Source organism: Galeopterus variegatus, unplaced genomic scaffold (genome assembly GCF_000696425.1).
Source record: "Galeopterus variegatus unplaced genomic scaffold, G_variegatus-3.0.2 Scaffold366, whole genome shotgun sequence".
Lineage (NCBI taxonomy): Eukaryota > Metazoa > Chordata > Mammalia > Dermoptera > Cynocephalidae > Galeopterus > Galeopterus variegatus.
In genome coordinates this window covers 422,437-439,289 of record NW_007726477.1, presented here as the reverse complement: position 1 = coordinate 439,289, position 16,853 = coordinate 422,437, and the positions used below count along the sequence as shown (strand labels likewise).

Sequence of the window (16,853 nt, the reverse complement as noted above, 5' to 3'; positions counted from 1 at the left end):
GAGAAGGGTTGCCTTTGTGGGGACAGAGCGATGCTTTGCTTTGGGAGGTTGAGGCAGGAGTTTAGGTGAGGCCCGAGGGCAGCAGCCTGTGTGGCCAGGTCAAGTCCTCTCATCTTGAGCAGAGAGAACAGAGCAACAGGGAGTTGGGGCAGGGCATAGAGAAGCCTGCTTCTGTGTCTTCCCCTGTGACTGTCCACCCACCCACCCACCCAGCTTGCTTACTCCTCCCCTCCCTCCCTTAAGAAAATATGTAATGATACAGAGACAGTCCCTGTGCTGGGCATCAGAGTTTGAAAATTGGGTAAGATATTGGCTCTGACCTTAAGGAGCTTATTGGGAAGGACCGTGGGAGGGGGCAAGGAGAGTGCAGTTTGCAAATAAAAATCACAAACCCGTGTGATCAGTCTGCACACATAGTAGACTGACGCCCTGAGGAAGGAACTCAGTTCTGTCTGGAGAGGGGTAATGGGTTATGGGACATGGTGACAGAAGGCTTAGAAATAGGTAATTCCCTCAGAAGTAGATTTTGCCCCAGGTTTATCAAGATGTGTTTGGGATAGGAAGGGGAACTAAGTGTGGAGATATAGTGTGGCTCCTCCATTAAAACCTCAGGGGACACCTCTCACCAGAGAGGAGAGAGTGAGGTAAGGAAAGGTGGGAAATGAGGCTTAAGACCAGATCATGAGGGGTGTGGACCATGCTCAAGATTTGGGAACAGTCTCTTGAAGGCCATGGGCCATTCCTGGAAGTGTTTTACTTAGAGGGACATGACTACATGTGTATTTTAGGCAGCAACATCTAAGGGTTGGCAGTGGAACAGACTGGAGCCAGGACACCAGCTGGAGGGTCTGGGACAGTACAGACCTGGACTGATGAGGGTGGGACAGGCTCAGAGAGAAACAGGAAGGAGGTATGACAGCACATAGGAATGCAGGAGGGGCTGGGAACTGCTATCATTATTTCCGAGGTGCGTAACTGTGGACATTGCCTGGCCGGGTAATTCTGGGCCAATTTTCACCTTAGAATGTTGGTGATATTGCTGGAAAGATAATTTAATCCAAGAGGAATCACTACCAGGAATTCATGTTAATTGGCTTGTAATTGTTGTTTTGTGTAACTCTGTGAAAATGTTCTCTGCCTCTACTTTCTTTCTTCTTCTTTTTTTTGGGGGGGTGATGGTAGCATTCTTTCATACTGTCATTCATATTCAAATTGCAGTTCTCCTAAACCAGTTCAAGAAAGTCCTGATTTGGAGACTGATGGATTTTGGAGGTGACCAGTGCCATTGTGCACACAATAAGCACAAAACAGCCGCCGGCCTCGTCTTCCACTCCAGCACCAAGCCCCTCCCCACTTCCCTTTACAAGAAGCCTCCTGACTTAAACAGAAACCCCTTTTGCTTCCGCAAGGACAGTTTGCCGCCCTGATCCAAATTAGCATAATGCCCCTCCCTGGTATCAGCCAACCTTTGGCGCACTATATAAGCTCTACCCCCTCCCCGCACCTGGGGCTGCCCTCCATTTTCAGGACAGCCCTGGGCTGCCCCTCCGCCACCACCACCACCACACACACATTTTCAGCGCAGCCCGGCAGATTCTTTTCCTTTAATAAAGCTTGATCGGTACCCAGCTTCTCGGCTCACTTTCTTTCAGAGACTATCTCCAGAAATTCACTAACTTTCCATTTATCTTTCTTTTATCTCCATTTTATGGTATTTTTCAGCAATGATATCATTCTCCAGAAATGCATCCTGGATGAAACCTTTCTGAATCTCCATATTTGAGAAAAATCAGTAGTAAATGCTTCCCTTGGTACAAATGCATTAAGTGTGACTTCTGGAGGCTGCATGTGTCACAATCAGTGGGTAGAAGGACAAAGCCACACTGAAATTCAGGTGCTGGGGTCCAGACAGGCTACAGTCTTGGCACAATTCAAATTTTGACTCAACAATATGACATAATTCTCTTGAGTTGTTGGCTTTGAGATGATTTGTGAACTGTAGACATCACTGAATGTCAAAGGCCAAGCATAATTTTTTCTAAATTAATCATGAATGACCTCTGGCAAAATAATGTTCTTGTTAAAATCACCTTTAATGTTACAATTTACAAATTATCAAGTCTCTTGTTTTTGTCCTTTAATATTTCATTTACTGCTTCCAGGCTTAGATAAATAATAATTCCTCTAAAGATATCATAACTGCTTATTTCTGTTTTCTGTTACTTCACTATGACTCAATTTATATGTTTAATTGTTAAATCTATCTAAAGTATTTTTGGTATAATGTAAATTAAATTGTTTTCACTATTGCTAGCATCAAGAAATAAATTCAGAAAGGGTTTTACTTCCCCAAGGAGATAATTTGCATGTTTTGTAAACTGCTTAGCATGGTATAAATGTGAGGTCATTTAAGCCAGAGGAAAAAGATTTTTTCACTCCATCTCTCCCTTAGAAAATATTTGAAATATGGTAGTCACATTTCTAATCTCTCTTTGAAGGTACTTTTGGATAGAATCCAGGAAAACAACCCTTTGTAAAACAGATGAATGTCTCATCTGAAAATCTGGTCTGCTTAAAAAAAAAAAAATTAACTACCAAGCCTGCTTAAGTGTCTGTGTTAGTTATTGTGGTACAAATTATATTCCAGTAGAAGTTTCACGCTGAGATAAAACCGTGAAGTACATAAGATGAATGCATTCATTGTAATTATTCTCTTCAGGAGCTAGGAAATAACTACTTAGAAAGACTATGCATGAAAGTAATTGCTGTTTAATGGAGAAAAACTGGGGAAAATAATTATAAGAGTGAAGAAGATATTTCCTAACCATCTGTCATTTAAAAATAAGAAACAAAAAAGAAAACATAGTACGTGTTTCAGAAAGACTTGGAAGGGATGCCAAAAGGCGAAACTCTGATGGTTCACACAAAAGAATTCTCAGAAGAAATCTGAGATTACTATATCTAAAGAGTCTACTCCCCCAAGGTGTTTTACCATTACAGTCAATTGCCTTTATTTGACATTTCTACAAGCCAAAGAACACACCCAACTGAGATGTCAGTAATTGGAAGCAGGAAGCGCCAATAGGAAGACACTGCCTCCTACTAGGAGGAAAAAAGGTGGCAACAGAGAAAGAAAAGCAATCTTCTATCACTTTGAATTTCCTGTTTTGTTTAATGCATTGAGGAAATATTAGTAAGCTAATAAAGGACTATGTTGTTATAGGCTTTATTGAGATAGCATTGGGTTGGTGTTCTCCTGTGTTGAAGCAGGTGATTTTAAGTCTATAGACTTAAAACCCTTTGTATTAGTCCATTTCTGTTGCTTATAACAAAATACTTGGAACTGGATGATTTATAAGGAAAACAAAATTTATTGCTTACAGTTTCTGAGGCTGTGAAGTCCAAAGTGCATGGAACACATCTGGAGAGAGCCTTAGTGGTGGCAACAATGTCAGCAGGGTATCACATTGTGAAAATGGTGGGGAGAAAGACACTAACCTCCTCATTCACTCTCCTTTGAAAGCCCTCCAGACCATACCTATGACCACCATTTAAATCCATTCACTTCAGCACAGTCCTACAATCTAATCACCTCTTCCAGGCCCCACCTCTCAATTACCATAACAGGATTTCCCAGCCTCAACAGTTACAGTGGGGATTAAGTTTTGGGGGGACATTCAATGCAAGGCACCCTTAAAGCCCTTGCAGTATGCCTGTCAGAGTTCTCCAGCCCTGCCTCGGAGAAGCTGACGATGTGGCTGCAGAGGAAAGGGAGCACTGTGCATTAGTGTGACTGGTTTGCTGTTGCTCAACAACAGAGAGCTAATAAGCGGACAAGACGAACCAAGATATGCTGCCAGGCAGTACGTGATTAAGGATACAACTGCAAGTAGTCTCTCTCCTTTAAATTTCCAGAGCACTTTGTCTGTGCCCCTTTATGGCACTTGCCCCTTTCTTTCTGATGTTACTGTTATTTCTCCATCTTTCTCTCCCCACTAAGAGTGAACACTCGAGGGCAAACTCCTTGTCTGGTTCGTCTTTGATCCCCCACACCAAGCCTAGCCTAGGCCTGCCTAGCATTGCTGCAATGAAATATTTGTGATGTGAATAAAATGAGGGACACAGAGAATAAGTTTTTTAAGTTCATTTCATGAAGAGGATGACAGAAGAGTTGTGGGTCAGTACAAAGATTCTCAGCTGGACAAAAATAAATTTAAAACAAATAGTAAATGTCAGAAGTGAACTTTATTTTTCACTGTACCACCCATTCACCCTTTTTGTGGTGAGAACACCTTGATTTTTTCTTGGGTAACTACCAATCCCCTATTGCATGTCCTTGGTGGGACTGTCATCAAGGTGTCCTGCCCTCCCTTGGCCTAAATAATCACTCTTGTGGGAACAGTACTCAGGCACAACAAGGACAGAAATTGCTAGTGACTCATCCCAGGAGTAGCCTATCCACTGGGATAATGGAGATTATCCATTTGGTCTCAGCTATTCATTTTTGGTCACTCCTCCCATCAAGAGTTGGAGGCCATGTATATCTCTTTCAATCTGGGCAGGTTCCTTAACTGCCCTTATCCATAGAATCCAATGAAAGTGATTGTGACTGTGCTAGTTTTGGTGCCTAGACCTTAATAGACTGGCAGCTTCCACTTCTTGTCTCTTGGAAGGTTTGTTCTTGGACCCCTGAGCCACCATTTAAGTCAAACTACCCTGAGGCCACCATGCTATGAGGAAGTCTGTTACACTTCCCACTGGGTAACGGAGATGAAAAAAGGATTACTCAAAGCACTATGAAGGCCATGAGAGGCCCAAAAGGACTGCACCTCAGCAACTCCTCTGTTAGAAGGAGAAAACTAGGTACAGCCCCAATTCAAAGTTAGCTTCTGTCTTTAATTATTTTATTTTTTTAAAGATGACCGGTAAGGGGATCCCAACCCTTGACTTGGTGTTGTCAGCACCACGCTCACCCAGTGAGCCAACCGGCCATCCCTACATGGGATCCAAACCTGCAGCCTTGGCGTTATCAGCACCACATTCTCCCGAGCGAGCCACGGGCCGGCCCAGCTTCTGTTTTTTATTGTAAAGACAAGGAAGTTTCACAAGAAAATTCAGTTGATTCAATCATTACAAAAGGACACAAGGACATGGGCAGTGTTAGAAAAGTTATCTATGGCTAAGTATAGCTTAAACAATGGAAACTAGTAACATCAGTAAAATTAACAATGTGACGTTCCAAAGTACAATTAATGAAAAGCTAAATTGGTCAACCTGGCTCATTATCTAAAGTATCACCTCTCCTTAAACAAAAGTTACACTCTTATGATAAAATCTAAGTATAATTATTTCTAAAGTTTCCACCAACAGACAGCTTGCCCATAGCAAACATTTTATTCACATCTTTCCCTACAGTAATTCTTAAAATCTCTTAACAGGATCAGTATGACAACCACCCGTTAGCTCTAAAATCATTAAAGTATACAATCCCATACCTAAGTAGTGATTAGAGTTGATTAAATGGGCTGTAGCCCCCTGGCTGTAGGCTGTGGCCTCCTACCCAAGGGCTTTTGCCCCACACATGTATTTACCTAAAAACTGTAGTCTAAAAATCAAATGAGAATCAATGTTATTTAATCAGAATTGATTAAATGGGCTTTTGCCACACTATCTGTATTTACCTAAAAACCCTATTCTAAAATCAAATGAGAATCAAGATTTCTAACCCTCCACAGAAGCCCAAGCTAGCCACATGGAGAGGTCTTGTGGAGACACAGATGCCCATCCAGCACTTAGCTGTTCTGGTCATCCTGGCCCAAGTGTTTAACCTGTGAGTTACTTTTTACATGACTTGAGCCTCAGCTGTTATCTGACTAAATTTCATGAGTGACCCAAGTAAGAACTGCCCAGATGAGCCCATCAACCACCAAAACCAGAGAAATAATAAGAAGTTGTTTTTTCAATCTACTAAGTTTTGAGGTGGCTTAGTTATGCAACAAGGTAACTAGAACACATCTGGACCCCCCAGCTCTTCAGGATACAGGTGTGGGGGAGCCTCAAACCCTTCCCTCAAAGCCCAGGCCTCAACCTGCTCTATTCACATAGAACACTGTGGAACTGGGGCAGGCTAGTGGGCACACCACAGGCTCTGAGGCCTGAGTGTGGTGGATTGAGGACACTGCCAGCGAAGTGGTGCAGTGCACCAGATTTGCCCTAAAACTAGAAAAAGAAAAGAGAAGAAATGCTAATATGTAGTATGAAGAAATTAGAGAACAGTTGCAAAAAAAAAAACAGCAACACAGTAAAGAAGCTGAAGTGAAACAACAGTTTGAAATGACTCTGAGAACAATGGATTTGGAATTGAAGACTGTCAGAAATAACTTGAATCAGCTCATAGAAGAGTGAAATGACATTCTGAGGCAACTGTGTAGGATACTAACATTTATAAAGCAAATGTATTTCACAGGGCCTAGCTTCCAAGGCCCTGTAGTTTCAGGTATAACCTAACTTTTTAAAATTACACATAGAAATGTTAAGCTTGCAAGACAGGAAACTTTCCCCAGGCTAAAGTCTCTGCTGTAGATAAAGAATTGTAACAGCAAAATTGCTGGCTCCAAGGGCAGATGTCCTTGGTACACTAAACCTAATGACTGTTGCCATGACAATTATCTTACTGTTCTTTTGTAACTACCTATGTTCGTTTTCTATAACTTTCCTGCCTGAAGAATAAATACGGAGAGAAGACTGGGGTTTGGGGTTAATTTTACGAGGACAAATGCCTCTCTCTTGAGGGTTCCTGAAAATTAACCCCTTCGGGACTTCTCATTGCTCAGAAGAAATGGGCTTTGAGTAATCCTTTGTGTCTCTATCACCCTGGGGGAGAAGTGACAGGCAACTTTCTGCAGAATAGAATGCCAGAGAATTACAAGATGGGATTCTGATGAATCACCTGTGCAAACAAAAGGAGACAGAAATGGCTCAAATGAAAATGAATTTTGATGTCTCTGGTAGTCATAAAAAAGATCTGCTGTAGAACAATCACATATTTTAAGATGAAATTGTTATGCTGAGACTGGAAATAGACACAATAAAAAATCAATACCAGAGGGGCCAGCCCGTGGCTCACTTGGGAGAGTGTGGTGCTGATAACACCAAGGCCACAGGTTTGGATCCCTGGATAGGGATGGCTGGTTAGCTCACTTGGGAGAGCGTGGTGCTGGCAACACCAAATCAAGGGTTAAGATCCCCTTACTGGTCATCTTTAAAAAAAAAAAAAAAAAAAAAAATCAATACCAGAAAAAGGAAAAGCCGTATTCTAGGAACACTGAAATTGTAAAAGAAAAGAATTATGTCCTTCAAAAGACAGCCCCCAAAATAATATTCCAGTACAGTGGGCAACTTAATGTTCTGACAGCTGAGAATACAATGCTAAATTCTAAACTGGAGAATGAAAAACAAAGCAAGACTAGAAACAGAAGTTGAATCATACCATTCTAGACTGGATACTACTATACAAGATTATGATCAAAGTCAGACATCTGAAAGGGACCTAGAACTTGCTTTCCAGAGAGAAGAGAAGAGTGGTTTCATTTACAGGACAAAATAAATTATTTGTCTAACCTAAAAGATAGCAAGGAGTTTCTTTCTCAACAACTTTCTAAAGCTGAAAGTAAAGCAAATAGCCTTGAAATTGAGTTCCATTACACAAGAGATGCTCTCAGACTTTGCTTTTAGAATGTGTACACCTAAGCTAAACACTGTATCAAATGGAGGAAATTGAACACTTGTGAAATGAACAAGGTAAAGTAAATAAATATAATGGAAAGCAGGAATCTGTAGAGGAGAGATTATCTCAACTACAAAGTGAAAATGTGTTGCTTCCACAGCAACCAGATGATGCTCACAACAAGCTGACCATCAAGAAAAGATAGTAATTAATATCCAAAACCAATTTTATTATATTGTAAAATATCTTCAAGCTCAGAGTCAAAAACAAAGTCTTATGCTAGAAGTGAGAAACAAGGAGTTAATCAATGAAAGCAATCATTTAAAAGAAAAACTGCATCAGCATGTGATGGAGTTTGGATGTATTGCCCTTCCAGAACTCATGGAAATCTGATCTCCAATGTAGTAGTTTGGGTCATGGGGGCAGATACCTCATGAATGGATTAATGCTCTCCCTTGGTTGGGGGATTAATAAGTGAGTTCTCACTCTATTAGTTCCCACAAGAGCTGGTTGTTTAAAAGATCCTGGCACCTCCTCTCTCTCTCTTGCTTCCTCTTGCCATGTGATCTGCTTGTCCTTGCCGGCTGCTTGCCACTTTCTGCCATGAGTAGAAACATCCTGAGGCCCAGGCCAGATGCGGCTGTCCCAGAATCGTAAGTCAAATAAACCTGGGTTCTTCATAAACTACCCAGTCTCAGGTATTTCTGTTATAGCAACACAAATGGACTAATACAGCATGAAAATGAGAAAGCAGAAGTAGAAGTAGTGAGACAACTTCAGCAAGAACTGGAGGCTGATACCCTTAAAAAACATTCTATATCAGAGGCTTCACTGGAGGTTATATCATGTTACCACATTACTTTAGATGACACACAGGATTTAAAGGAAAAATTGGTGAAACCCAAGGTCACGTCTGTGGTTTGGGAAAAGCTTGTGTCCATTCTTCTCAGCTCCAATCAAGATGGCTGGAAGGCTGGGAGACTGGAATCATCTGAAGGTTGATGATCTTACAACACAACCGGAAACTGCATCTTCAAAATGTCTACACATTGATATGCAGAGTCGAGTTTTTTGACAAGGGTTATTACTCAGGAAAACAATACTGTAAGGAAAGTAGAAAAGTTTAGTCAGGCTCACTCACCTTGCATCTGTTACAAATGGGCAAGATTCACCACATTTCCCAGAAACAAGTTATAAAAGTAGCATAACTGCGCATTTGTGCCCATTTACTGATTCAGCATGGTTGTTGTAATTATGTAATGCTTGGCTTGTGGCCACTATTGTGTACTAAGAGTGAAAGGTAACTGCTCTAACTGCTGGTAGGCAGAGCACGGAGGAATGGTAGAGCACGGAAGGAGGGCAGAGCATGGAGGTCAGTGGAGTAAAGCCTCAGCTTGTGTCTGAGAATAAAGCATGTCTGTGAAGCTCATATCTGAAGAATAAAGTAAGTCTACCTTGCATAAAGCTGTGAGTATCTGACTCATGGCCTGCACAGGAAGGGGCAGAAGGATCTGAGATTCCTGCACCACAAATACAAAAGAAATGTGAAAAACTAGAGAAGAATAAAAAGAAGTTGAAACAGTAGTAGTGAACCTCAAAAGTCATATGGAAATGATTACAGTAGAACATGGTCTGGTTGAACATTATAAATGGGAAACTGAAGAAAGAATAAGACAGAATATAGTAGAAAAATTAAAAGAAGTCAATCTATTTTTACAGGTTAATCTATTTATCCATAATGTGCTTTAATTCATTTCACTGCAAATTATATTTTGGATATAGGTGCCGACAACACCAAGTCAAGGGTTGAGATCCCCTTACCGGTCATTTTTGTTTTTAAAAAAAAAAAAAAAAAAAAAAGAACAACATGGAACAAAAGGCTTTTTTTCCTTAGAGTTCTAGTGGATGCCTCCCTGGTGCCAAAGGGGAGAAGAAAGTCCATTGTTTATAACATATTTAAAAATCTGCCAATTAGTCATCACCTTGGAAAGATGCAGGAGCATTAAAGCATCTTCTGTAAAGGTTATTATGAAAGCAATTCAAATACAAAGAAAAACTGAAAAATTAGAAAGAATCACTTACGTTCCCATCATCTAAAAAATAATCAAGTTTATCAAGTTGATGTAATTTCTGCCAATCTTTTTTCTTACAAATATTAATAATCATAGCGAATAATTTTATTTTTTTAAAAATGACCAGTAAGGGGATCTTTTTTTTTTTTTTTTTTTTTTAAAAAAAAAAAAAAAAAAAATGACCGGTAAGGGGATCTCAACCCTTGACTTGGTGTTGTCGGCACCATGCTCACCCAGTGAGCAAACCGGCCATCCCCATATGGGATCCGAACCCGTGGCCTTGGTGTTATCAGCACCGCACTCTCCCGAGTGAGCCACGGGCCGGCCCCTGTAAGGGGATCGTAACCCTTGACTTGGTGTTGTCAGCACCACGCTCTCCCATGAGAGCTAACCAGCCATCCCTATATAGGGATCTGAACCCATGGCCTTGGTGTTATCAGCACCACACTCTTCCAAGTAAGCCACAGGCTGGCCCTGTGAATAATTTTAAATTTTGGTCTTTTCACTTGACATGCCTTGGTAGGCATGCTCCCTCCCCCGCCCCCCTCCTCCCCATTATTACCTATCCTTTGTAGACAAAATTGTGATGGCTATAAAATATTTCAAGGGGATATATTAGTCTATGTAACCACTTCCCTAATAATCGTGCATTTAAGCTAAGCTGTTTCCAAGTTTATAAATAATGTGGCTATGAACATCATTTTACATGAAGTTTAAAATATATGTTTAGGATCATTTTCATATGACAAATCCTTATAATGGAATTACTGAGTCAAATATATGAAAAATTTTATGATGCTTGATGCTCCTCACCAACATTGGGTGTAATCAGTTTTCAAAATCTTGGTTGAATTGGTTAGCATAGTTTCATGATTTTAATTTATATTTGCTTGGCATTATGGGCAGGGGGAAAGTATGGAAATAAAAACATAAGAAGTATTCACCGTGGTTCATGGAATGTTGTCAGGTACACAGAGTAAAGATGAACACAGATAAAGCTGGAAATGAGTTGAGATGAGATTTTGCAGATCTTGAACGTTAGGCTAAGGAGTTTGGCATTTATTGTGCAGGAAATAAAATCGAAGTTCCACATTTGTCCTTAAAAATCTCAACTTCTGGGACACATGAAATTCCTGTAGAGCTCTTTTTGTACTACAGCACATGGAAGTACAAAGTTATATTTGAGAAGCACTATTTGTTCATTTCCCATAAGACAAGTCTGAATGTAAAATGGGAGGAAAGGCCTTGTATTTAAGTTCCTTCCTGAATTTTTTTTTCCCCAGAGGGAGGGGGGGAAATGTTGCATATTTATCTTCCACAATTGAATACAAGCAAAAATCCACATCTGTACTCAATTGTAAAACACAGTCATAGAAACAGCACTTTAACTACAAACACAGAAAAGGTTTTATATTGCTGCAAGAGCAAATTTGTAATCAGTAAAGATTCTTTGTAATGTTATCTAAAACCTGAGAAGTCTATAGTTTTGGGTGTTTGCCCAGTAAGTTGAAAGGAATTTCTTTTTTTTACTTGGGTTTTCTTTTTCTTGGTCCAAGGCCCAATCTATCACCAGTGGTGAGTCAGATGGGATGCGTGAAATAGTTCTTGTGAATTTATCTGTGTTCATGTCACATCATCCGTGGACAGCCAGGCCTGCTTCTTCTTACTCATGTACTCACTTCACAGAAGCCCAGCAAATTGTTCCCATATTAAATGTTTGCTGAATTATATAAAAAGGTTTCAACTCAACTGTCAAAAGTGTGAGACAATACCTTTTTGTGATGTGTCCATTGATGTGAACTTTAGGCTGGTAGTTGGAATCACAAGGCCAAAAGTAACCCAGAAGTTTTCTTATCCCTTTTCCTTGAACTGCCCAATGAATGCTATTGGTTGATGAGGAAAAAGTTTGGCAAAGACATTTTTTCAAAATATTAATATAAAAGTAAAAACATTTATTTTCAGAAAGTAATTATCATTAGCTAGAAAGATCAAATTACACATAGAATAGTGGTATTCATCTTATGAAATAAGATAGAATAACAGAAGCTAGATCACTAAGTCCCCTCTTCAAAACCCTAAAAATAAAGGTCAGCCAGTAAATAATATAATAGTGTTGCTCAAACAAAAGAAGGCCACATATCTTGAAGAATGTCATCACGAGGTGGAGAGGTTTGAGGGGTCTTCTCATTTCTTGTTTTTACCCCACCCTCCACAGGCAGCGGTGGCTGGGAAGAATAAAGGACGCCTTTGTGCTGCCAGAGCACTTTGCAGAGATGCCCTTAATGTCCCTGTAAGAGCCTTTATTGCCATACACATGGGCATCAAATCAAGAGAGCATGAAAAGTTGGACAGGAAGAGTCCAAGGAAAAATTGTTACTAAAGGTCATCACTGACTCTGGCCCAAAGAGGAAAAAGACCCCTTGCTCTTAGCATGCTTTTGCAGGAGTATCTTGGTCTGTTTGGATGGCTGTAACAAAATATCATCCATGGGGTAGCTTACAAACAACAGAAATTTACTGCTGACAGTTCTGGAGCCTGGGAAGTCCAAGATCAAGGCACTGATAGATTTGGTATCTGGTGAGGGCCTGCTTTCTGGTTCATAGACAGCACCTTCTCTCTGTGTCCTTACATGGTGGAAGGGGCAAAGAAGCTCTCTGGGACCTCTTTTATAATGGCTGTAATCCCAATCACCTCCCAATGGTCCCACCTCCTAATACCATCACCTTAGGGGTTAGATTTTCAACATATGAATTTTGAGGGGACACAAATATTCAGACCATAGCAAGAAGGTAAGTTGGGAGGGAGCTATGGGAAATGCTCCTCCCTGGGGTTCCTGCACTTTTTTCATGTTTTTATCTTTGCTATATATATCTCCCCTCAACCACTCTACAGCCCTGGATTAGAAAGTAGCATAAGACATGGCTCTCAATTTACTTATGATCTGGTGTGGAGATTCATTCATTCATTCAACATATATGTAGCACCCTCAGTGTGGGACAAATGAATGACAGTAAGGCAGAGTATTTGCCAAACGAATGGTGCAGCTTCTATCTAGGACAGGATTTAGGAAGCTATCTGGGGGTCATATTGCCTGGGAAGGAAGGCTTTACCAAAGAGTTCACAATTTGAGCTAGGACTTGTGGACTGGTTATGATTTGTACTGGAAGAGAAGGAGGAAGTGATGCTGGAGATACAGAGTGTGAGTAAGGGACCTGAGAGAGCCCAAGCTGGAAAGGGAGGTTCTGGCCAGGGTGGGGAACATCTGAAGGGTCGAGAAATTCTGGAGGAAAGGGAAGTTGTGGTAGGCAGAATAAGACACACACACACCCCAAACACACACACCCAAATAAACACACACACCCAAATAAACACACACACAAAGATACCCCTGTTCTAATTCCTGGAACCTGTGAATACATTATTTTAAATGGCAAAAGGGACTTGGAAAATGTGATTAAATTAAGGATTTTGAGATGAGATGATTATCCTGGGTTGTCTGAGTGAGTCCAATGTAATCACATGGGTCCTTACAAAAGAGAGGCAGGATGGTCAGAGGATTAGACATGACCTTGGAAGCAGAGCTTTGAGTGATGGGGAGAAAGCTGCCATTAGCCAAGGAATTCAGGCATCATCTAGAAGCTGAAAAGGGCAAGGAAACAGATTCTAAACTTGTCTTGAATTTTCCTTGTACCATCCCTAGAATAGGCCATTTCTCAAAAAAAACCTGATTTATTTTATTGAGAAATGGTATTTAGAAGCCAAGATCTAGGTGCTACATGTGTTCATTGCTGTTGGGATGTTGCTGGTCATTAGACTGCAGACACACATTTTTTCCTTACTTATCTGTATATGTTCAAAACCACGAGTTCACACAGATACATCTCATTCAAATCCAGTGCCTTTCCATATTAATCTCCAAGAGGAGAAACCAGGCTTCCTTTATCTTTCAAATATTTTCATATTTGATCAAGTCCCTGGATGTAACTGTAGTGGGTTGAATGGTGACCCCCCCCCCAAAAAAATACATTCACATCCTAACCCTTGGAACCTGTGAATGTGACTTTATTTGGAAAACAGGGTTTGCAAATGTAATTAAGTTAAAGATCTCAATATGAGATCATCCTGGATTATCTAGGTGAGCCTTCAATCTAATGACAAGTGTCCTTATAAGAGATGCACAGAGAGAAGAGAAGAAGGTCCTGTAAAGAACGAGACAGAGATTGGAGTTCTGTAGCCACAAGCCAAGGAATGTCTACAGCCACCAGAAACTGGAAGACACAAGGAAGGATTCTCCCCTAGAGCCTTTGGCAGTAGCACAACCCTGCAGACACCTTGATTTGAGACTCCTGCCCTCCAGAACTGTGAGAGAATATCTATTTGTTGTTTTAAGCCACCAAGTTTGTAGTTACTTGTTGCAGCAGCTCTAGGAATCTCCCACCTCCACTGCTACCCCATCTATCGCTCTGCCTCCCTCCTTCTTCATGGACCCCCTCTCACCCTACTTGAGCTACAACGCCCCACACCAGATTACCCTCCTTATAGAGGTGTCACACAAAATACAGATGCCCAGTTAAACTTGAATTTCAGATAAGCTACTGGTGATAGATGTCAGATTTAGGACATATTTATATTGAAAAATTATTCGATCTTTATCTGAAATTCAAATTTAACTGGATGTCATGTTTTGTTTTATTGGCTTTTTTTTTTCCTTGCTGCTAAATCTGGCAATCCTACCTCTTCGTCCTACTTGAGCCAGGACCCCCACCTCCACCCCCCACAAGCCACCTTTCCACAAGATGGCCTCTTCCTCCACTGGGCTCTGACACCCGCACCAGGTTGCCCCTCGGAGGACACCTTTGCCACTTTACTCAGACTCTGGTACCCCACACTGGGCCATCATGGCTCTCCACACTCCACCCTCTGCCACCCCAGAAACAGGCCTTGCTTTGTCCCACCGAATGGCTTTAGGACTGAATTGTTCAGGAAGAGAAGAGAAAGGAAGGAAATGGAATGGAAAGGAAGGGAAGAGGAAGAAGTCGACTGTACGTTTAAGTGTGATTTATATTCTTCCTATAACAGAATGCTTTTTATGTGAAGAAATAGCCTGTATGGAAAATCGATAGCTCTTTGTCAGTCATTAAATAGTAAATAAATTATGTTTTTTGAGGACTGCCTCAGGAAAATGAGATTTAAAAAGGTTCAAATGCTAGGAGAAATACCATTTGAGGGATGGATGTTCAGTGCTTTATCTTTCTATTTCCTCGTCATTTTTCACCTTCTGTCTTTGTTAATGTGTCTCATCTCTCCACATTGTGTCTACTCAGGATTTTTTTTTTCCTTTTTGTCTTTTTTACTGGCCGGTAACGGGATTGCAACCCTCGGCGTCGCACCAGGACCGGGGACCGGCAACAGGATCGCAACCCTCAGTGTCACGCCCGCGCCACGCTCAGCCAGTGAGCGGGAACCGGTCTCCACATGGGATCCGAACCCTCGGCAGGAGCGCCGCCGCGCTCCCAAGTGGCGCACTTTCCAGTGCGCCACCGGGTCGGCCCATCTACTCAGGATTTTTACACAAGATTCCTGAATAAGAACCTGTAAGCTCCAAACTCCAAATTTCACACTTTTTCTCATAACAGCCATTGTCCTGGCTTCATCCAATCCTTTTAATTAAAAAAATATATATAGTGGCAGGATTTAAAAGCAGATCCAATATATCTGCTAAGTACTACTAGTAGGTACAGTACTACAAGGTACTAAATCAATAACCCCACTCATAGTTGTTTTTCTGCCAAGTTTAGTTGCTCTCCTCTTTAGTGTATCCCAGACCATCCCTACCAACATTATATGCCAGCCCCGCTCGGTGTCATTGCCTTGGAGATCTGTTTCTCTTCTGTTCTCTGCACTAATGCTGCACCACTGTTTCTGTGCACAGGCACATCGGCAGGGCTGAGAACCAGGCCTCTCTTCTCTCTGTCCGTTTCTGTTGCCAACACAGGTATTTTCATCTAAATACCATAGACTTGTTGCTCACAGGCCCTTCCCTCTGGTCTGCCTGCTGCTTCCAAGTTGTCACACATATAAGTGTAACCCTCGACAGATCCTTCTCTTCAGGGCTGAAGCAATATGAAAAGATTTGGTGGCCTTTTAGTTACCTAGTTAGCCCTTTTGACTTATCTGTACAACTTTTATAAAGTTGCAGAGCAAAAATCAAAACTCAAGCAGAGTTTTGGCCTAAAATAAATAACCAAATTAGAACCTCTAATTTAGGGAGGTAGCTCAGTTTTTTTCTCAAGTGCTCTCTGTTTTTTTAATATACAGTCAAACCAACTGTGAGCATAAACTGAAGTGTTATGGTTAGAGGGCACATTTCTGGTTAAATAAATCATAAACTCAAGTCAGCCATCAAGGCATACCATGCTTTTCTAAGTTTTCATAGTCATAGGAAGCAAGAAATGACATGCACTAATATGCAATAAAGCTGTTATCAGATAGTGAGAAAAATCCCACGTGTTAGTACTTACATGATAAGTACACCAACCTCATAAATTCAGATGCCTTTTGCATGTTAGAATATTTTCTGACCCTCCAGCTGGAGCCACAGAGAGATCCCCTAAAAGGGAGGATTTTGCAGAGGAGCCGCTGCCACTGCCACCAGAGGAGCGGCCATCTATTCTCTTTCTCTGTGGCGAAAGTATGGAGCTGCTCCGGCTCGGCCCATGGGGGAGCCCCGGGAGCTGCAGCATTTCTCTGTGACATTCATTTTCTGCCCTGAAACCAGAGTCTTCCCTTTGCTCAACACTACAGTGGAGGTCAAGATGGCGGAAAAGGAGAGCTGCCTGCCGCTTTTCCGCCATGAGTAGAAGCTGCATGAGGCCCGCACCAGATCCAGCTGTAGCAGAATTGGCGCAAAGGAACAGCTTTGAAAAGGTGTCTTTACCCTGCCAAGAACCGGGAATCTTCCCCCAACACTCGCCGGGGCCCACGTCGCAGCCGCAGATGTGGAAAGATGGAGGCCTGAGCCAGCGTGTGTCTCCCCAGGCTGCAGCAGTGACTGC

The 16,853-nt window shown here is 41.5% G+C and overlaps 1 pseudogene; it reads left to right on the top strand.

Annotated features, from left to right (window-relative positions):
- Positions 1-479: 479 nt before the first annotated feature.
- On the top strand, positions 480-8,065 carry LOC103586704 (annotated as a pseudogene).
- The last annotated feature ends 8,788 nt before the right edge of the window (positions 8,066-16,853 follow it).